This window comes from Chlorocebus sabaeus, chromosome 8, assembly GCF_047675955.1.
Source record: "Chlorocebus sabaeus isolate Y175 chromosome 8, mChlSab1.0.hap1, whole genome shotgun sequence".
Taxonomy (NCBI): Eukaryota; Metazoa; Chordata; class Mammalia; order Primates; family Cercopithecidae; genus Chlorocebus; species Chlorocebus sabaeus.
In genome coordinates, this window is record NC_132911.1 from 14,275,313 (window position 1) to 14,297,512 (window position 22,200).

Sequence of the window (22,200 nt, forward strand, 5' to 3'; positions counted from 1 at the left end):
GCATCATAATTGTGGAACTGGGAATAGCATGAAAATAGATGGTTCATTAACAGCTCACCAATTTTATGTGGAGCCACATGACACAGAAGCAACAAAAGATCCCCATGTGCAGAACTGAGAGAAATCCAAGACTTAAAGTCTCCATCTGCAGAGGCTGATACAACAAAACAGAAGAACCCGACGACTTTGGGGGAAATGTCAGCACAAGACAATGAAATTCAGGTGTATCCCCCCAGTATATAATAACTTAGAGTTTTGCGAACCTCCATAACTTATATATGGGAGGCTAGCAGGAATCTAGTGCTTTATTTATTTCTTGTAGAAGCAAGAAATACTTAATATACTTAGTAAAATATATTTATAGTATATTAGTAGTAATAATATACTAATAAGCAATATAATTAGAAATACTTAGTAAAATAAAAAGTTGTAAACTTTACAATGTGAAAGATAATTATTTCAGTGGAATCACTCTTTTAAAAGAGTAGCAACTGCGTTTTATCCTAATTTAAAAGGAATATTCCGGCTGGGCGGTGTGGTTCACCCTGTAATCCTAGCAATTTGGGAGGCCAAGGTGGGTGAATTACCTGAGATTGGGAGTTCGAGACCAGCCTGACCAATAACAAGAAACCCTGTCTCTACTAAAATTACAAAATTAGCCAGGAATGGTAGCACATGCCTGTGATCCCAGCTACTTCGGAGGCAGAGGCAGGAGAATCGCTTCAGGATGCGGAGGTTGCGGTGAGCTGAGATCACACCATTGCACTCCAGCCTGGGCAACAAGAGTGAAACTCCATTTAAAAAAACAAAGAAAAAAAGAAAAAAAGAAAAAAGGAATATTCCTATTCTGTGTAAGAGGAATAACATAGCCAAATGTTTCAGTATCAACGATAACTATGAGGCCTGTTCAGGTAATCCCTAGTTGCCATTTACTTAAAAGATATTAAATATATCAGATGACCATGATAATCAGTCTTCTAGACAAGCCCTTCACTTTTTATTCCATAAATGTTGCTAGATTTTGGATAAAGATGCATCATATTTACCAAAAGGAAAGTTACTGTTAGTGGTAGAAAGCATTGTGTAATACCATTACCTAAATAATGGATATACTTATAGTCAAAAATTTTTCTTTTTCCTGTCCCTGGGGATAAAGAACTAAGTCTTCTATCTCTGAAGTTCTCTAGAATAAAGCACATAATGCAGTAATATAGGGTGCCTGTTCCATGCTAATTTCATTATTATTTCAAGAAACATAGACAGTGTGGAAAGGGCACTGCACAATATGTGTTTGAAAGGGAACTTTGGGCAATTAATTTCTCTAAGGATTGGCTTCCTCATTAGCCAATTAGGAGGAAGAAAATGTTCCCTATTACCCTCAGAAAGGTCTGTAGATATCAAATGACACAAAAAGGGGAAGACACTTCGTTAACTGTGAAATTTTGTTGCTGCGGCTGCTGTTCCTGCCATTATTCTTTTGTGGTAAGTAGCCTAACTTTTTAACTTCTAAGATTCTTCATTTAAATTATGGAACATTAGTAATAATAAGGATAATACCAATCTCACCTAGTGGTGGAAAAGTTAAAGAGTCAATACATGTATAAGCACAGTAAATGTTAGGTATTATTTTGTTAAATAAATACATCTACTCTTTTTGTTACCAACAATTATGTTCTATGAAATTGTCATGAACAAGCATTAGCAAATACTGAACCGTTGCTCCTATAAGAAATAAAGCGCTAGGTTCCTGCTAGCCTTCCATTAAAACATTTTTGTGAACTGATCAATATAAAGACTTGTTTTAGACCAGGCACAGCGGCTCACACCTGTAACCCAATGCTTTGGGTAGCCAAGGTAGGAAGATTTCTTGGGGCCAGGAGTTTGAGACCAGCCTGGGCAATATAGCTAGACTCTGTCTCTATAAAAAAAACCTAAATAATAATAATAATCATAAATTAAATGCTTGTTTTATATGTACTTCTGTTTGAAGACACCTTATTTAATACATAGTTTCTACTTACTAACATTGGACTCACAGCCAACAACCCTGCACCTCATTTCTGAACACAGCTTATCTAACACATGCATTCTCTTCGTAAGGTACATCACATTCTTCTTGTGCTTAGAAACACTGGACTCTATGCACTACACTTGGGGGCCATTTTAAACAGTGAAGTCATCTACCAGGAGCACAAAAGGCAAAAAACATGTGTGACACTAAATATACCATGAAAAAATAGACTTGTTTACAGTAGGTAAACTGAAACAAGGCAGAATGTCTGCCTCATTCAACCTCATCTGGGAATGTGCATATCAAATAATTACAGAATTTTAATATTAATACTCTACACAGGCCCATGTCTATAAATGACTGCAATGGATCCCCAAGTATTGATCTTTGTGTTTCAAATAAATTTCAGTAAGTAAGCAAATTCACAACCACAAGAATTCATGAATAATGAAGATCAACTGTATTCGTTTCATGATATAATTCCCAAATATGTGAGTTTACAATTCTATTACCTAAAACTTACAAGGCTTTTCATGCTTTAGACCCTTCATTCTTTCTTCTTTCTTCTACAGCCATGATCCTCTCTCTATTCAAGTAAGCCATCTTCCTCTCTGACCCAGGAACTTTGTACATGCAGCTTGTACTTCCTAGAACGACCCTACTCTCTTTTATTACTGGTTAACTTCTTTCTCCAGATCTCCTCATGAGCATCTCTGCTTCTTTTATTGTTCTAACTAGACCAGTTAGTCCAACCATTTTTGTACTCTCCGTACAAAATAAGTGGTATAAACTTATACCATTTATCACAGTAAAATTTTACATTTAGTTCCATGCATGTATATTCCGTTAATTTTGGCTTCTTCAATAAAATTTCAGGTCCATGAAGACAGAGAATTTTTAAATTTTTCTCCCATTATAACATATGTTTGGTATTAAATAAATGTACATTGATTAAATGTAAATTCATGTAAATAACATATAAATAATAAACGTACATTGAATAGATACTTAAATCTTCAGCAGTCATATCAAACGCCTTAGGAAAAAAATACTGTCAATTTATTTACATAATCAAAACAGCATTCTGCCTGTTGAATGCATGTATGTGTTCATTAAACATAGGAAATGTGAAAGTCGACTTTCTGAGGGCCAGTCCTTTCAAACTGGTTTCAAGTCTGTCCTTAAATCTATCGTTTACATGGCATGGATACCAAAGACCAGTAAGTAATTTCACTAAAAAGCATTGAACTTTCTTGTAATGAAATATGTGTAAATTAAAATTGCAAAAACAGTAATTTTGTAACATATAATTAGAAATAATGACAGCAATAATCTTATCAATGAAACTGTGATGAAATAGCATTTTCATATACGACTGATGCAAATGCACACTGTATTTCACTTAGAATAAAATTTGGCAATATGTATCAGACACATTGAAAATGTTTATAATCTAACCCAATATTTTAATTTTAGGGGGAAAAATAGCCCAAAACATTTGTTAACAAAGAGAGTATTTATAGAATGAATGACTCTATAATAACTAAATAACTGCATAGAAATAACTAAATAACTAAGAATTAAAGGTTAGAAACAAACAATGTGGAGACAGTTAAGTAATAAGTTTTATTCCAGTTGATAAGCTGGAAAAATAATTGAAAGTAAAGATCATAACTACTCTAACACTGGAAATTGATTAAATTGATTATGCTGTAGCAGAAAAATAGTATACAGCTGGGCATGTTGGTTCTCGCCTATAATCCCAGCACTTAGGGAGGCCAAGGTAGATAGATTACCTGAGGTCAGGAGTCGGAGACCAACCTGGCCAACATGGTGAAACCCCATCTCTACTAAAATTGCAAAAATTTGTGTGGGGTGGTGGTGCACATCTGTAATCCTAGCTGCTGGAGTGGTTAAGGCAGGAGGATCTCTTGAACGCGGGAGGCAAAGGTTGCAGTGAGCGAAGATCACACCACTGCCCTCAAGCCTGGGCAACAGAGTGAGATTCCGTCTCAAAAAAAAAAAGAAAAAAAAGAAAAAGAAAAATAGGATACAATGCCATACACAAAATGCAAAATGATCATTATTGCTATTATAACAAAAATCTCTGAGTGATAGAGGGTTTTTTATTTTAATATTCTATACTTCCTATAATACACATGTTAATACTTTAATTAGAAAAATAATTATTTTTCCAAAATTTTTTAATTCGAATACCACATCCTTTAAATTCTACATTACTTCTTTTAGTTTGCCAGAGACAGCTTTGCTTTCAAGAGTGTGTGATCGAATTTATTCTGACATTGAGCACACATGCGTCCAGTTTGCATTGGGTAGCACCAGGAGGCTCCATTCACCTCACCACGGTGGGAGTGTGCCTCTGGGAGTTATCCTGAGAAGCAAGTAGTCAGCAACTAACTGGTATTCTGAACAAATCTAGCTCACACAGGAAAAAAAAAATCCCCTTATTTTTCCTTTAACCACCTAAAATCCATATCCCCTGTAGTTATCTATTTAAAACCATTCATCTAATAGAAGTTTCTGGAGCTGACAAAATCATCACTCACCCACTCCCAACCCCATCCCCAATTTTTACATCACAATATAACCAAGCATACAGCTCAAGGCAAACTTTCTGTGATAAATAAAGCTACACACAAGTGACAGCCTTTGCTGTTCACAGCAGCCCAGGAGAATATTATGTGCATTCTTGCTCTGTAGTTCTGATCCAGCCTTCAGTAATCCCCATGAAGCAATAGCCATAGGTCCCAATGGGCAGTTCTGAATCATCAGTAAATTAAACCTCCTTAGGACATTCTGTTTTAAAAATTAGGCAATAATAAACCCATGGTCTGCTTTGCACTAAAATGATACAGAAGGGTTACCTAAATCAATTCTAACCATGCTTTTGCAATGCATAGCACAGCTTCAAGCTCTTTATTTTGTAAAAGAGAAGTAAAATTATATGTAAATAATGATGTAATCCACTTGAAAAAAATAATAAGGCTGTCTAGCATGTTCTCAGTAGCGTGATTAAAAACAGTTGCCAATAAACAGGAAACACTGTATTAAGCCAAAATTTCATAGATTGTTTTTCCACCTGTGGTCTTAAAAATAGCAACAATGCATAGAAAGATGTGATAAATACACTTTTTTTATAGTTTAGTGCTACATTATCCATGAAGTGTCACAATATATAACAAAGTTTTATGGTTATAACATATATGACAATAAATATATATTTTTTCTTAATGATTAAGATGATTTCAGAATCTCCATAGACATACTAATCAATATCGTTTAACAACATCTCTTTTGTGTTTCCACATATCGCTCAGGCTGTTAACTCTTTATCTAGTCCACTTTTGTAGAAAAGAGCTGGGTGTATTAAGTCTCTTTTTATAAACATCAAGTCTCTATTCAACCCTTTTCATTCATGCTTCTATCCTCTACTATGCCAGTCAAGGGTCACAGTAATCTTCAAGTTGTAAAATCCAATAATCACTTGTGCCATCATTTTACTTGGCATCTTAGCATCTTTCAACAGAATCAATATCCCCTTTCTCTTTAAGCACCTAAAGGTCCAGGGTTTTCTTTTTCTCTCACTGACCACTTTTTCATACCCTTCTCTTGCTTCTCATCCTCTTCCTTGCCGCTAAAGATTGGAGTGTATCAGGCCTTGCTTTCAGGCCTTCTCTTCAATAGATTCTCCTCCTAGGTAACAAGAAGCTTCATGGTTTTAAATACTATTGGCATGTTGATGACAATACATTTATATTTCTAACTCAGATCTCTCAATCTTGAACTTTTGACACTCACATTTATTTGACATTGCTATTTGAATATTCACAAGAATTACAACATAAAAGATCCTAAATACAATATGTGATCTATCCCCACCATGTTCCTATTTGATTCTTTCCTATTTTAGGAAAACTATACTCAAACTGTTTCAAACTCTAGTCTCTCTTTCCTTCCCAATATTTGCCACATGAAATTATCTCCAGAATGTAGCTGAAAATACCCACTTTGCTTCATTTTCACTGTCTACCACTTTGCTGAAGGCATTGCCCTTTCTTGCACTGACTGCTAAAACAGCCTTTTAACAGATGTCCCTGCTTCCATTCTTGCCTTTTATAACCCAATTTTCACATCATGATCAATGTTAATTTATGAAAATGCAACCCTTGAGCTACTGCACTAAGACGGCACATTGAACAGATACTACTAATTTTGCTTTCTTTCAGAAAAACACAAAAGCTATAGAGAATAAACAATAAAAATTATCCAGTCACAAATATCAGAGAAAATGAGAGGAGACATAGCAATACATTTTTGGAAACTCAAAAGCTGGTGGATAGAATGCTTGACAAAGCTGCTTCCTTAACTAGCAGTAGGGAAAGCTGAGGAACAACCCAATGCACATGGCAAATTCCTCAAAATGTCTGAGAATTATAGACCCAAGAACTTCAGGAATTTGAGGTAAAGGGGATGCTAAATGGGTAGCCGTGGGTGAAACCATTTGAGATGCAGTTAGAATATGAGACACCCGCACACACCTGTCTCACCATCCCCAACCCACCCTGCCCAGGCCACTGGCTGTCTACTTCTCTTTCACATTGGCAGAAGTCTAGAGATTTTCTATTTGAAAGAAGTTAAAATAGAGGATCTTGGAACCTGGAATATCATATCGATACATGAGAAATGAAGAATATATGCTGAAGGAATGCAAAATTCCGAAACTCTCAGTTTGGTTCTACCACTTGGCTTCTAGTACTATGCCAGCCAGATTATATCCTCCAAAGGAAAAAACAAAAACCTGGAATACTGTACTTTGGAGAATATGATGTCCTAATAAAGAAGAACTTAAAGATATAGAAACCACTGTTCCTCAGTAAGAAGCCTACAAACATCATCTTCAAGGAAGTTCAAAAATCAATATATTCCACTCCTATAATTTGAGCTTTATACCAGCTATTGAGTCTTCTACTCAGTCGTGATTAGACAATAACAAAAAATTATCCAAACCAAAGTTTCTGATGTGGAGATAAAAAACAATATGCACAAAGTTAACCAAAGAAAACCACAAACAGTAGGATGCAACAGAGAATATTCAGGAAAAAGAATATTTCTTTAAAAATTCAGTCATGAGTATCAAGAGAAAAAGAGAGAGATGAGAAAATATACTGCAGGATTGTATAAAAGAAAAGACAGAAGGAGCTATTAGAAATTAAAAATATTTTTCCAAAACTTAAAGCTCAATAGAATTCAACAGAAGGAATGAAAGGTAAATTAAGAAAATTCCCCAGAATATCCCCAGAATGTACAACAAATATCTGCAAAGAAATGTAAAATATGAGAAAACACTCTACAAAATAAGAGAGCCAGCTCAGGAAGTGCAACATTCATATAAAAGTATTTCCATTAAAAAAGAAGTTAGAAATAAAAATAGCATCATCAGAATGTTTTGTAAAATTTCCCAAGACTGAAAGGTATAGGATCCAGACTGAAAAGTTCCAACACAAAGGATGAAAATAGATTCACAAAAAGACATAGCATTGGGAATTTTCAGAACTTGGTTATAAAGAGATGATTATGAATGTACCATAGAGGGATAAATCTGATCGTATTCAAAGAGTCAGCATTGAAATGCCCTCAGATTTCTGAACAGTAACACAACAAGCATCTCTACTATTGAGTCAATAAATGGCTTAAAAAATCTAAAGAAAAATGACTGCCAATGAAGAACTCTATGACCAGATAAATTATCAGCAAAGTTCAGGAGCACAATAACATCACTTCCACACAAATAACTTTTCCGATATCTCTTCAGATGCCCTTGATTCAGATCAAATGGAGGATATGGTTTACAAAAATGAGAAAACAAACCAAGCAAGAGTTCCCTAGATAAAGGAAACAGAAGACTCAACACAGAATAAAGGTAAGTAGGAGGCTTTAAAATCAGAATGGATGATTGAATGGTTAATTAAAATATTGGTTAACATAGGATACACATGAAAGATACATTTGTTCCTTAGACAATTATTGACTAAAGCTTACATATGTATATTCACACAAAATTTTATTTAGATTCATAAATTAGAATATACGTAAAGTAGAGGAAAATGATTGTAAGCCCAGGTAATACTTCTTGCATAGATGACACCCATAGTTTACCACTCATAATTTATGGCTTCAATTTCTTCTGAGGGAGAAAATACACTTATCACCTGAGTAAATATTTTCATGTTTGGGGGGTTTTTTTCATTTGTTTCTTTTTGTTTCTTTTTGAGAGAGGTTCGTGAGGTCATAGCTTACTGCAGCCTCCACCTTCTAGACTCAAGCAAGACTTCCACCTCAGCCTCCCATGTAACTAGCACATGCCATTTTTTGTGTGTGCAAATAAATTAAGTCCTTTCATTAAAATGCAAAACAAAGTGGCATGGACTTCTTTATTTTCTTTTTTTAACTTTCATTTCAAGTTCAGGGGTACAAATGCATATTAGTTACATAGGTAAACTTGTGGCATGGAGATTGGTTGTACAGATTATTTCATTACCCAGGTTTTAAGCCTAGTACCCATTAGTTATTTTTCCTGATCCTCTTCTTCCTCCCACCCTCCGAAAGGTCCCAGTGTGTGTTGTTCCCCTTTATGTGTCCATGTGTTTTCATCATTTAGCTCCCACTTATAAGTGAGAACATGTAGTATTTGGTTTTCCATTCCTGTGTTAGTTTTCTAAGGATAATGGCCTCCAGCTCCATCCATGTCCCTGCAAAAGACATAATCTTGTTCTTTTTATGGCTGCATAGTATTCCATGGTGTATATGTACCAGATTTTCTATATTCAGTCTATCACTGATGGGCATTTAGGTTGATTCCATGTCTTTGCTATTGTGAATAGTTCTGCAATGAGCATATCTGTGCATGGGTCTTTATAATAGAAGGATTTATTTTTATTCCTTTGAGTATATACTCAGTAATGGGATTGCTGGATTGAATGCTATTTCTGTCATTACATCTTTGAGAAATCACTCCACAATTTTCCAGAATGGCTGAACTAATGCCTGCTAATTTGTTTTATTTTTTATTTTTTTAAGAGACAGAGTCTATATTGTCCAGGCTGGTACTGAAACTCCTGGCCTCAAGTGATCCTTCCACCTTGGCGTCTCAATTTGCTGGTATTAAAGGTATGAGCCAGCACATTCATTCTATTTTTATGTTTTCTTTTCTAATATTATATATTTGTCTCACAAGGTCACTTATTTGAATATTTTCTTTATGAATACCTCTGAAACATCAACTTAACTTTCATTAAAATATTAACATCTTCTCTGTATACGTAAATATTGTATGTCTTATGACTCAATGAAGATAACATGTACATTAGAAGAAATCATATGGAATCTGGTGCCTTAAACCACTCAGCCGTCATGACACTACTCTCTACTTATTTTGAGAATGAGTAAAACTCTTCGTAAACACCAACTCACTGGGCAGATGTAAGAGATGTAAAAACTGTATTAGCCATGTGTCCCCATCCAAATCTCATCTTGAATTGCAGTTCCTATAATCCCCACATGTGGTGGGAGGGACCGTGCGGGAGGTAACTGAATCACTGGCTGGTTTCCACCATGCTACTCTCATGAGGGTGAGTAAATACCCACGAGATCTGACGGTTTTATAAGGGGATTCCCCGTTCACTCAGCTGTCATTCTCTTTCCTGCCACCCAGTGAAGAGGTGCCTTCTGCCATGGTTGTAAGTTTCCTGATGCCTCCCCAGCCATGCCGAACCATGAGTCAATCAAACCTCTTTTCTTTATAAATTACCCAGTCTCAGGTATTTCTTCAGAGTAGTGTGAAAGAAAACTAATACAGTAAATTGGTACCAGCAGAGTGGCATGCTGCTATAATGATACCTGAAAATGTGGAATTGACTTTGGAACTGGATAACAGGCAGGGGTTGGAACAGTTTGGAGGGCTCAGAAGACGGGAAAATGTGGGAAAGTTTGGAACTTCCTAGAGACTTGGAGGGCTCAGAAGACAGGAAGATTTAGAAAAGTTTGGAACTTCCTAGAAACTTGTTGAATGACTTTGACCAAAATGCTGATAGTGATATGGACAATGAAGTCCAAGGTGAGGTGGTTTCAGATGGAGATGAGGAACTTGTTGGTAACTGGAGCAAAGAGGTCACTTGTTCTGCTTCAGCAAAGAGACTGATGGAATCTTGGCCCTACCCTAGAACTCTGTGTAACATTGAACTTGACAGAGATGATTTAGAGTATCTAGCAGAAGAAATTTCTAAGTGGCAAAGCATTCAAGAGGAAGCCTAGCATAAAGGTTTGGAAAATTACAGCCTGACAATCCAATAGAAAAGAAAAACCTATTTCCTGGGAGAGAAATTCAAACCTACTGCAGAAATTTGCGTAAGTGACAAGGAGTTGAACGTTAATCACCAAGGCAATAGGAAGAATGACTCCAGGGCATGTCAGAGACCTTTGTAGCAGCCCTTCCCATCACAGGCCCTGAGGCCTAGGAGGAAATAATGGTTTCCTGGGGTGGGTCCAGGGTCCCCCTGCCATGTGCAGCCTAGGGATTTGGTGCCCTGCATCCCAGCTACCCCAGCCATGGCTTAAAGGTGCCAAGGTAAAACTCAGTCCATGGCTTTTTAGGGTGAAAATCCCAAGCCTTGGCAGCTTACACATGGTATTGAGACTGCAGGTACACAGAAGTCAAGAACTGAGATTTGGAACCTCTACCTAGATTTCAGAGGATGTAGGGAAATACCTGGATGTTGAAACAGAAGTTTGCTGCAGGGGCGGGGTCCTCATGGATAACTTCTGATAGGGCAGTGCGGAAGAGATATGTTGGGGCCCAGTGGGGCACTGCCTAGTGGAACTGTAAGAAGAAAGCCAAGATCTTCCAGATCTCAGAATTGTAGATCCACCTGCAGCTTGCACCCATACACCTGCAAAAGCTGCAGGCATTCAACACCAGCCTGTGAAGGCAGCCCGGAGCAGGGGGTGTACCCTGCAAAGCCACAGGGGAGGAGCTGCCCAAGGCTATGGGAGCCCACTTCTTAGATTGGCATGAACTGGATACGAGACATGGAGTCAAAGGAGAATATTTTGTAATTTTAAGGTTTAATGACTGCCCTATTGGATTTCAGATTTGCAGAGAGCCTGTAGCCCCTTTGTTTTGGCCAATATCTCTCATTTGGAATGGGTTTATTTATCCAATGCCTATATCTCCATTGTATCTAAGAAGTAACTAACTTGCTTTTTATTTTATAGGCTTATAGTTAGACTTGGACTTTTGGATTAATAATGGAATGAGTTAAGACTTTGGTGGACTCTTGGAAAGGCATGATTATGTTTTCAAATATGAAGATAAGACTTTTGGGAGGGGCTGGGGTGAAATAGTATGGTTTGGCTGTGTGTTTATCCAAATCTCATCTTGAATTGTTGTTTCTACAATCCCCATATGTGGTGGGAGGGACCTGGTAGGAGGTAACTGAATTATGAAGATGGTTTCCCCCATGCTATTCTCGTGATAGTAAGTTCTCAAGAGATCTGATGGTTTCATAACAGCCTTCCCCCTTTGCTTGGCACTCATTCTCTCTACTGCCACCCTGTGAAGAGCTACCTTCCACCATAATTTTAAGTTTCCTGAGGCCTCCCCAGCCATGTGGAACTGTAAGTCAATTAAGCCTCTTTTCTTTATAAATTGCCCAGTCTCAGATATTTCTTTATAACAGTGTGAGAACACACTGGTACATCATGCATGTTTGTTGTGCCATGAATATATATCAATATGTTTTTATTAGAAAGGTAGAACCATCCGGGTCACGTGATAATTGGAGACTATTTAAGAAACTCATTCGCATCTGCTTCAGAGCATACCTGTACAGAGTAAATGAAGTCTGTATTTAAATTTTCCAGTACAGTATCCAGCACAATTTAAGCATCAAATAAATACTATCACTGTTTTCAAGATTTCCATGTCATTATTAGTTGGCCATTTTACTTGTAGAAAATGTTATTATGTACAGAAATCATTTTAAAAACTCCCACCCAGTTGATATAAAAACTCATTGACCCAATGAGGGAAGTATAGAAATCAATGAAGAAAGTATACAAGTCCTTTTTCTAACAGGAGTTTGGAAGGCAATAATCCTCTCCCCACGGTTACCACTTCTTTTATTCTAGAATTCATCTTCTTGAGTTCTAAACTATTTATCATAAAGTATGTTACTGATAGGTTTTAATTTTATAGATGCCATTCTCTGGAAGAACACTCGTTTATCAAAGTTATCATTACCTAAATGCAACTTACAGAAGACAGAAAAATAAACTATGTACATGAAGATGGTTATTAACAATGTTGTTTCTGAAAGAAAAAAAGCAAGAGTTTGGAAATATTAGTGCCGAACACTTTGGAAATACTGTAGCACTTTATACTGTGTTAACTTGGTAAAGTAATCCCGCCACTTAAACCATTATGAAGTCTGTTCAACAATAATTTTAAAACACTTAACACATTTTAAGTGAAAAAGGAGTATGAAGTAAAATGTACCCTATAATCATATTACCTTCCTTTTTATATTAGATTATGTAATTTAAGAAAACATGTGTCTAAATAATCTGTTTAAAAAGTCCATTCTATTATAAAACTAAAATTATGTCAATCTTAAATAAGCACTGTTATTAAAACCATCTGAAACGTGTAGTAAAAATATGGGAATAAAAATGCTTTTAAATACGTTACATAATTAATAAAAAATCTTGTTACTAGATAAATGTCTCATGTCTGCCTACATATTACACTTCATATATTGTAAATAAGAAGATTACCATAATACAGTAGTGGATTCTGAAAAAGCAAAAGTACTACTCAATTTTCTTGATCTCAAAAATGGTATTATACAAATTACAGAATTGTTTTTATGTAAATATTAAATTAATTTTTAATTGTACTTTCAGAAATTAAAAATATATTTTGGAAGAAAACTAATAATGGAAAAAAGATACAGCAATAAGACACTTATTTTATAAAGATACTTAGAATACATTTATTTCTTCATCATAGTAATTTAAAATAATATTTGAGGACTTAATGAGATGACCTTTACTGATACTTCTAAACTTTTGATTTTTCTATTATACCTATATGCTCTTGAACAAAAAGTTGGATGCATTTTGTAAAAATCAACCCTTTAAATAAAGATTCACTTTAACAAAAAGGTAAGGCAGAAGTTGATTTCCAGGAGAATTCTGATTTTCTGTCAGTATCTGATAGAGAGTACAATCAGCTACTTGTAGCAGAACCCAAATGACCTCTGGTGAAAGAAAGACCCAGCATTAACCAGTCTAACCCTGGCATGGTGATTCTGCAAAGTCATGAGGGACTCAAGATTCTACCATCCTTTCATTAAACTATCCTTAGCATTTGACCTCTGCACTCAAGTTCACCTTCTGAACTAAGAAGTGAATTGGAAGGACTTCACCTACCAGGCAGAGAAAGGAGGGAGTTGCAAGGTCAAAATAACATAAAAAAAAAATTTTTTTAAGTGTAGAACCTTCCAGCTGAATCTGCTTCTTTGAAGCAACCTTCTCTAAAAATCTCATGCACTTTTGCCTACTTCTCACTGGCCTGCAGTCGTTTACATGACCACACCCAAACCTAAGCTAATGTAGTCTTATAGCTAAGTAGAGGCTTCTTTTACTAGAGAAGAGGAAGTAATGGAGGTTGGATGCACAAAAAGCAGTCTCTGACTTTTATTGATAAGTATTATAAACAGAGGCATTTTTGTAAAAAGTATTTTCTTAAACAATTCATAATGTTTAAAAAGAAAAAATGTAGATAATTGGTAAACCACTGTTTTGCACAGAGGTTAGCTATTCCAAAACTATTATGTACTCTACCTGTAATATTCTTCAGGATTAAATCTCATCATTGAACCAGCATCTATGCTTTTTCAAGATATGAGTTCTATATTCTTCCTCCTTTTTTCATGGCACAGTATAAATGTTTGCTAGTCATTTGAAAATACGTGATCCTAACACATGTGTTTAGGAAAAATCAGGTACATGAACTTTAAATACCAAAAAGACATAAAAATGTCTATCACTCTAGTGGGTGTATCTAAATTTTTTTTAATACTTAACCTGTTGTACCTCATACTATAGATAGAGCAAAAAGAGGAATAGGGAAGCAGTTAATCCTGGCCCATAAGTTTATGTAAGGCACATACGAAAATGGAAAGGAACATTTTCTATTTTGCATCTCTATGAATTTCATTAGCTACTTGATAGGGTTTGGCTGTGTTTCCACCCAAATCTCATCATGAATTATAATTCCTAGGTTTGGGAGGAGGGGCCTGGTGGGAGGTGATTAAGTCATGTGGGTGGACTTCCCCCAGGCCGTTTTTCTGATAGAGTTCTTAGGAGATCTGGTTCTTTGAAAACTGTATAGTGTTTCCACCTTCTCTCTTTCTCTCCTGCTGCCATGTAAGACGTGCTTTGCTTCCCCTTCCCCTTCTGCCATGATTGTAAGTTTCCTGAGGCCTCCCCAGCCATGTGGAAGAGTGAGTCAATTAAACATTTTTTCTTTATAAATTACCCAGCGTTTGGTATGTCTTTATAGCAATGTAAGAACAGACTAATACACTACACTACTCAGCAGTAAAAAATTCAAAGTATAGAGGTAGAATGCTAGTCTCACCCATATACCACACAAGCAAATGGAAAACATTAGGAAAAAAAGATGACAACCATAATGGCTTTATCTTCTGTTCATGTTAGTATTTTAAACACCAAAGGATATCAAGAACAAAGGAAACTAGGTCCAAATACCAGGTTAACTTTATAACCATAATTTCAATTATGAGTGTTTCTGAATGATATTGAATAACTGATAAGTTAGAAAGTCTTCGAAGAAAAGTGACCATTCCTTCTAGCCAATCTACAACAAATCTATGAATACCAAATAAGGAAGATCGTATTGGTCATGTATATATCTGTGTGTGTGTTTGTGTTGTGTGTGTGTGTATACAAATTCAGTGTATTGAAACAGAGATGATAAAAATAAATTATAGGGGTTGGTCATTACATCAGTGAATATATGCATATGCTACTGGCATTTCATTGATATTTGAATATGTAATATCATTTGCTTTACTAAGGAAATGAATCATTTTTATGAGGAAAAATTTCTATGAAGTATGGTAAGTGATATTATAGAATACTTACAAAGCAAATTATAAATTTGGAAGATAGATATAGCACTAAATAATGTAACAATAATTTTCCTACTAAGACTAAAATGCTTAAACTCCTAAATATAAGAAAGTACAGATAGATTATGTTTATTCTCGTCTTGTTTGCTTCCAGGGAGAGAACAGATAATAAAGTAAATGGCCAAGGTAAGAACGGACAGAGATCAGGGAAACACCACATAGAATGGCAAAAATAAATGTGAGGAAATTATTATAGAGTTGCATTTGGAGTTGGGGGAAAATCAGGGAAAGACTAAAGGATAGAAAACTATTACTAGAAGGATCAAGATCATGTGGTCAACAAATTAAGGAACGACTGAAATGATTCACTGACAAAAAATCAAAATGTTCTGAGGTAAGGAAAAAGAGCACCAAATTTTTATGTGCTTTAAAAATATACAAGGGAATGGTTAGAAAGGCAACCTGAAATATGGGGAAACCTGGCAAGTTGCAGATCCTGACAAGAAACTGACAGACTGGAGATCAAATCCTATTGTAGCACATGGAAAGCAGTCCAAATATGAGAGAAGGGATGTTTTCTAGCAAAGCTCGATCCTGGGTAGGAGCACTTTTAAAACATGGAAAAGAAAGTAGGAAAGAGAATGATGTTGGAAGAGGAACAAATCTTCCCCTGAGAGAAAAGAGCATGTTGGAAATGAGGGGCTGGTTAGCTATGATTTAGCCAGAAGGTTGAATATCTTGAGTTGAATTTGACCTCTGGCACCAGCACTCTAGAAAGGCAAGGGGAAAACCTTGTAATCAGCTACCTAAACCCTCCTCCCAACCTTTCCATGGGAATAAGAAAGACAAAAAGTTTAAACCCTTAATGTGCATTTAGAAGGTGCCACCCCATGAATAAATCGCTAAGCTGCAATGCCTAGGATATGACTAAAAACATAAATAAAACATAAATAAAAATTTGTTCTTGAAAAAAGAAAACAGCTGTCTGGATAATTCTAGCATTTTTGTGATATTATACTTTAATTCAATCCTTTATAAAGTAATTTTAGGCAGGGACACTTCATAAATACCCACATTCAGGAGATACTCCCATGGAGGAACGATTTTACGAGCCAGTGATTCAAAATCACCATTTAATTAAAATCAGTAATGATCATTTGCTGCCGCCTTTTTTTATGAATAAGATGGTCTGCATTTTACACACACACACACACACAGAGATAGAGAAACACACACACACACACACATATATATATATAACCAAAGCCAATAATTTTCCTACCCAAAATGAAATATACAAAACATTGCTTATTAAAATTGGCATATATTATGGTGTTTCAGCATGTGTATTGTGGAGCCCTAGGGAGTTAAAAGACAAATTGAAAAATGGGCTTCGATGGAATAAACAGGAGCGAATGTTCCAAGAAATAGGGTGAACTGCAAATGGCTCATTAGTGCCCAAGCGTCCTGTTACAGGCACTCAACTCACAGCCCACCTGTGCTGAAGCATACTGTCTGCAAGCATCCAGCTCAGGCAGCAGGACCTTATAAAACCCCTTCTCCAGCCCCATTCTTGTTTGCAGACAGCAGACAGCCTTGGTTCTGCTGTCTTGCCCATTGCTCCCTGGCATTGCATTTTTTTCTTTAATCAATCTGCCTTTTAAAATGTATTCCTGTCTTGCTAAATTATTTTACCACCCATGGACTGGCCTCAGGCATCACTGACCACGACACACATGTTAGGGGGACTTGTATAACAAATAAAATATGGTATATGAGTCATTTATTTTTTAAAAATGTGAAATAATCGCCTTTAAAAGAGCAAACTGTTTCAAAGGAGAAATGTGTAAGAAAATTTCATCATGAATATAAGACATGCCAGGATCATGATGAAATGAAAAACTTTGTTTTGCTGGCACCAAATGATTCTTTAAACAATGATGAAGACACTGATAGAAGGATACAAAATGAACTTTGCATGGTGGTAAAAACACAAAGTGTCCTGAAGATAAATCCAGCAAGAGCTTTTTTTGCATAGAAACCACTTTGTAGGTAATAAAAATTACTAATTCTCTGTTTTATTAATTTAAAGAAGTATTGACAGTATTTCAACAGTTGCTATCAAATTATATCATTATTTTGAGGTGGAGCACAGTAGAACAAATACTAGACCCTCAATTGTCTATAGCTTAAGGTGAATGGCTTTAATATTATCAAAATGCATGCACCTATAATTTAAATCTGAAAATGGAAATGCACATCCAAAGAAGTGACTGCAGTACCCATAAGGGAGGACTGTGCACTATCTGGGGAAAACTTCCTATGCTATTGATAATGCAACAGATAAGTTAACATTAGCAAGATACTACAAAAGTACTATTAATTCTGATGTTTCAGAATGCAAGCCAACAGAAATGTTTTGATTAGTTAAAAGGCTAAGATTTAAGAAACTATTTATAGCTTATTAGGTGAATATTTAGATACTTATAATTTAACTATATGTTTTTTCCTTATTTTAAGAAACTCAAGTTGGCATATACATTAAACATTTGACATATAAATCAAGAAAAAGTATATATTTTAGATCTGTTTTTAACATACCACAGATTATATTAGAAAAAGTGTGAAATGTCAGTGCTGAAGGTACAGAAGTAATGGCAAGAAAATTTTAGGACTAGAGACTAAAAATGAGTTCATATCATCATGGCATGTTACATAAACACTAGCTGTTAAGAAGATGTTTAATATAATTAGTAAACTGTGAATTTGGTAAGGCAATATTTTTCTGTTATTGAAAATCAAAAAATCAAGAAGTTTTAGAACTTTAATTTAAATCAAATTGTGTTTGTTAGCCTGAAGAAGGTATTGCTATAGATATTTGAAGTGATGAGAAAGATCATATTCTATTTTTCTAATAGAAAAATTCACATTAACATTTTTTAAGCATAGGTGCAGCAGTGTGTATGCTTTGCTGATTTTTTTAACCAAACAAATATTTCCACTAACACATCATCATACTTAAAAATGTAATAATGTATCAGGAATGAGATTGAAGCTTCAAGTTTCAATACCACAGGTACAAAAATTAATGTCTCTTTTGAAAGTGTTATTTATTATCACACAAAAATCCAAGGTATCTAAGGTGTTTTACATTACAAATTTAAACAATATCAGTTAATTCGATATTGCACTGGAGATTGCTAGAAATCAGCAAGAGAGAGCTAACTGGATACGTTATTTTTCAACCTCTGTTTCAGTGACTTCCTGGCAGTAGCTTGAAATCAGCTATACTGACAGTATTTACACCACAGAAATTGGTAAACACTATAAATTCAGGCTTGTTGATTTACTTGTTTATTTGAAGAGCCTCTTATTAAACAATGACCAACACACTACTGACTATAATACAAAATATTTTAAAAACATTTTCTGCGTAACATAGAGAATTAATCCTCCTTTTAAATGCTATCATTACTCCCCTTCACTTGAGAAAAATGTTTAAAAGGATGTTAGTAATTTATATTATTTGGAACTAGATTTTGATGTACAACTTTTATAGTACCTTCCCCCCTCCCCAAATTTCTAGATTAATTGTAGTGTACTAAAATAGAAGAAAGCTAAGCTTATAAAAAAAAGTTTTAAAAAAGTGTCAGGATTTTCTATAACAAATGTAGAATACAAAAATAAACTAGAATCCAATCTTAATAGAATAACTTGTCTGTCTACCACAAAACTTAGATTTCAAATTTTTTTATGTTCATTAAAATGAATTCAGGGTTTCATTTAGTGTCCTTGTAATAAATGAATGTTGTGAAATGAAACTTACAATAAAAATTTATTCCAACAAAATTTAACTTACATCTCTGTTTATACATATCAAATCCCACCTATAATCTTTATTTGAATGATGGAGCTGTACTGCTTTAACAAAGTGAAAAAGCACTGCTCTAATCCAATGGCTTTGTTTATCGATGAAAAATAAAACACACAAAAACAAAAACAAAAACAACCTGGAGATCATCAGAGATACTAAGTGATGTGCCTACGATGAAACACTCACTGAAAGGCACAGCGTCCTTATTTATTTATTTATTTATTTATTTATTTATTTATTTATTTTCTGTATCACACTCCACTTTTTTTAGTTGTTATGGGAGAGGGTCAGAAAAAGAGAAGATTTTGTTTGAACAATCAATTTTTCACATAAATTTCATAGAATCTGGAGAACAGCCATTAAAAGAGCACATTGTCTCCTCTCCCCAAAAGCACAGCTTCTGACTATGAGAAGCACTGCCATTATTAAACGGAAGCAGTTCCAGGTAACACAAATGACAGATGAAGATATTTACCCAAGTTATTTTCAAAGCTGCTATTCTAATTCCCTTCCAGATCAAATAGAACTTTGGAAAATGAATGTTTTTAGTGGAACAACAAAGATATCACTGCTTTTATTTCAATTATATATAAGCATTTGATTTTTAAGTAATTATAACTGTTTTCTGCATTCATGAATTAATTATCTTGAGCTAGAGTCCTCATCTGTATCCTGAGAATGATATGCAACTCAGGAATGGGTATGGGATGAGTATGGAAAGGGATTGTAGGGATTAGACAGGGCCAAGCTTATAGTAAAGTATCAGCAAGTATTATTTTCTTAAATTCAACTGAAACAGTACAAATTTTGAAGCAACTTACACATTTTAAAGATATTTTAAAATACATATATATGTAAAATGCTACACAATGATATTGAAATTTATATAAATATTTTTAAAGCAAATTTTTGGGAAAAAATATTTACTTTTAAATCAATTTATTTTTTCCAACATTCGGACTCATTTAACTTTAAATTTGCATCTAGAGAATATTGTCTCTGCCCTGCTAAAAGGACCAAAAATATACACGGTTGGCAATAAATATAATATTCAAATTGCCTATGCATTGTTACATAAATCTGTTAGCCACATCAGATGTTTTAAATATATTTATTACAGTGTATATGTTTGTAAATAAGGTAAAACACAGGCCTGGAATATGACCCCAAAGAATGACTCAGGAAAACATCACACGTGAATGTTTCAGCCTGCTCAAACGTTGGCTTCTTTGAATTCTTTCCATAATTTGAGACTGAGTATCTTGTTTTGTAATATCATAACCTAAATGGTCTCCAAACACCCTAAAATATATTCAGCACAAAACTGTACAAGTGAGCTAAAAGATCGTATGATTCTTGTGCATTACAATTAATGAATAATTAAGATGATTCTGAAGACAATCAGATGGTTTAAATGACTATTCTGCATTCCTATCTTCTGGAAGATTTAACTTAACAGTGCTTTTCTAGTTATTGCTGTGAGTCTCATTTATTAATAGATGAGCTTCCAAAATTATCAAGCATGCTTATTAAACTTGAAAAATGCATTGCATTTTGCAAACCTTCTGACACTAACGCTGAGAAAACTCTTCCTTTGAGGATATTCCCTAATGTTCTTGAATAATACGCCAGACTTATATAATTATATAACTCATGAAGTGTGTTCCCAAGCCCTGGATGTCATATCTCAGTAAATCTGAAGACAGCCTAAAATAAATTGGAATAACTGAAATGTTAAATCCTTTTAAATAACACAAATTTTAAAGTTTGAAATATTTTGTTGACTATGAAAACCTGATGCATTGCAGATTCTGGGAGAACCATCACCATATGACTGACTCCAAGAGTTCAAATATGATGAAGATTTGTTTTAACGCATAAAATCATCCTAATATACTAGGGATTTACTGGTTATCTTTGGAAGAGTTTCTCCCTCAATATAGAGGAATACATGTATATTGTATTCACTTCATATGAAATTTCATTTTTAATATAACCTCCATTTTAAGAGTGAGGAAAATAAATCTGAATGTTAATTTGCCCACTTACAGATGAAAGAAAACAGACAAAATGCAACCAAAAGCTTATGGAAGAGAGAGTGGGCAGGTTAATTTATAACAGTCAGAAACGCAAATCTGATAAATTTTTAGTTACACAACTCTGGGGAAAATATATTTTTATTTTGTTCAGTAAAATGAAGTCAAGTAAGACTAAGCAACAGGAAAAACCATAATAAACACTTTTGGATTGAGAAAATCTTGCTCTGAAATTCCAGCTCCAGTACACAGAAGTAGCAAGCCTTTCCAAGTTTGTAGGTTGCCATTATGTCACCTATAAACTTAAAATAATAATAACAAGGCCGCGAGTGGTGACTCATGCCTGTAATCGCAACACTGTGGGAGGGCGAGGTGGGCAGATCACCTGAATTCAGGAGTTAGAGACCAATGTGGCCAACATGGTGAAACCTCATCTCTACTAAAAATACAAAAAATTAGCTGGGCATGGTGGTGCATGCCTGTAATCCCAGCTATGCAGGAGACTGACGCAAGAGAATCACTTGAACCCTGTTGCAGTGAGCTGAGATAATGCCACTGCAATCCAGCCTGGGCAACAGAGTGAGACTGTGTCTCAACACTAACTAAACAAATAAATAAATAAAAACAGATATCCACAAGTGCTACAAAATATAACGAACTCATGTCTATGGAGTCCCTAGCACGGTATGCAGCACTTACTAAATGTGTCTTTTATGATGGGCATGTTCAGTAACTTGAAACAGTTATATTAAGAACAGGATACAGGAAAAAGTATTTTACTTTGAGTTTGAAATACTAATAACTTACAGAATAGAATAAATAAATAAACATCTGTGTTAACATCTCATCACAGAACAAATAAGCCATATTTGCTTTAAGTCTTAGGGGACCTGACAACCCTCCACCTCCTTAAATGGTCAATCTAAAAGGTGGAGTCTAGAAGGGACTGAAGCTCTAAAACTAGGGCCCTGTTTGAGTGTTTTCCTAAGCGTGGGGAGGAGGTAGAAGAAGGAAGGGCAAAGATTCAAAGAGCCACATCCCCAC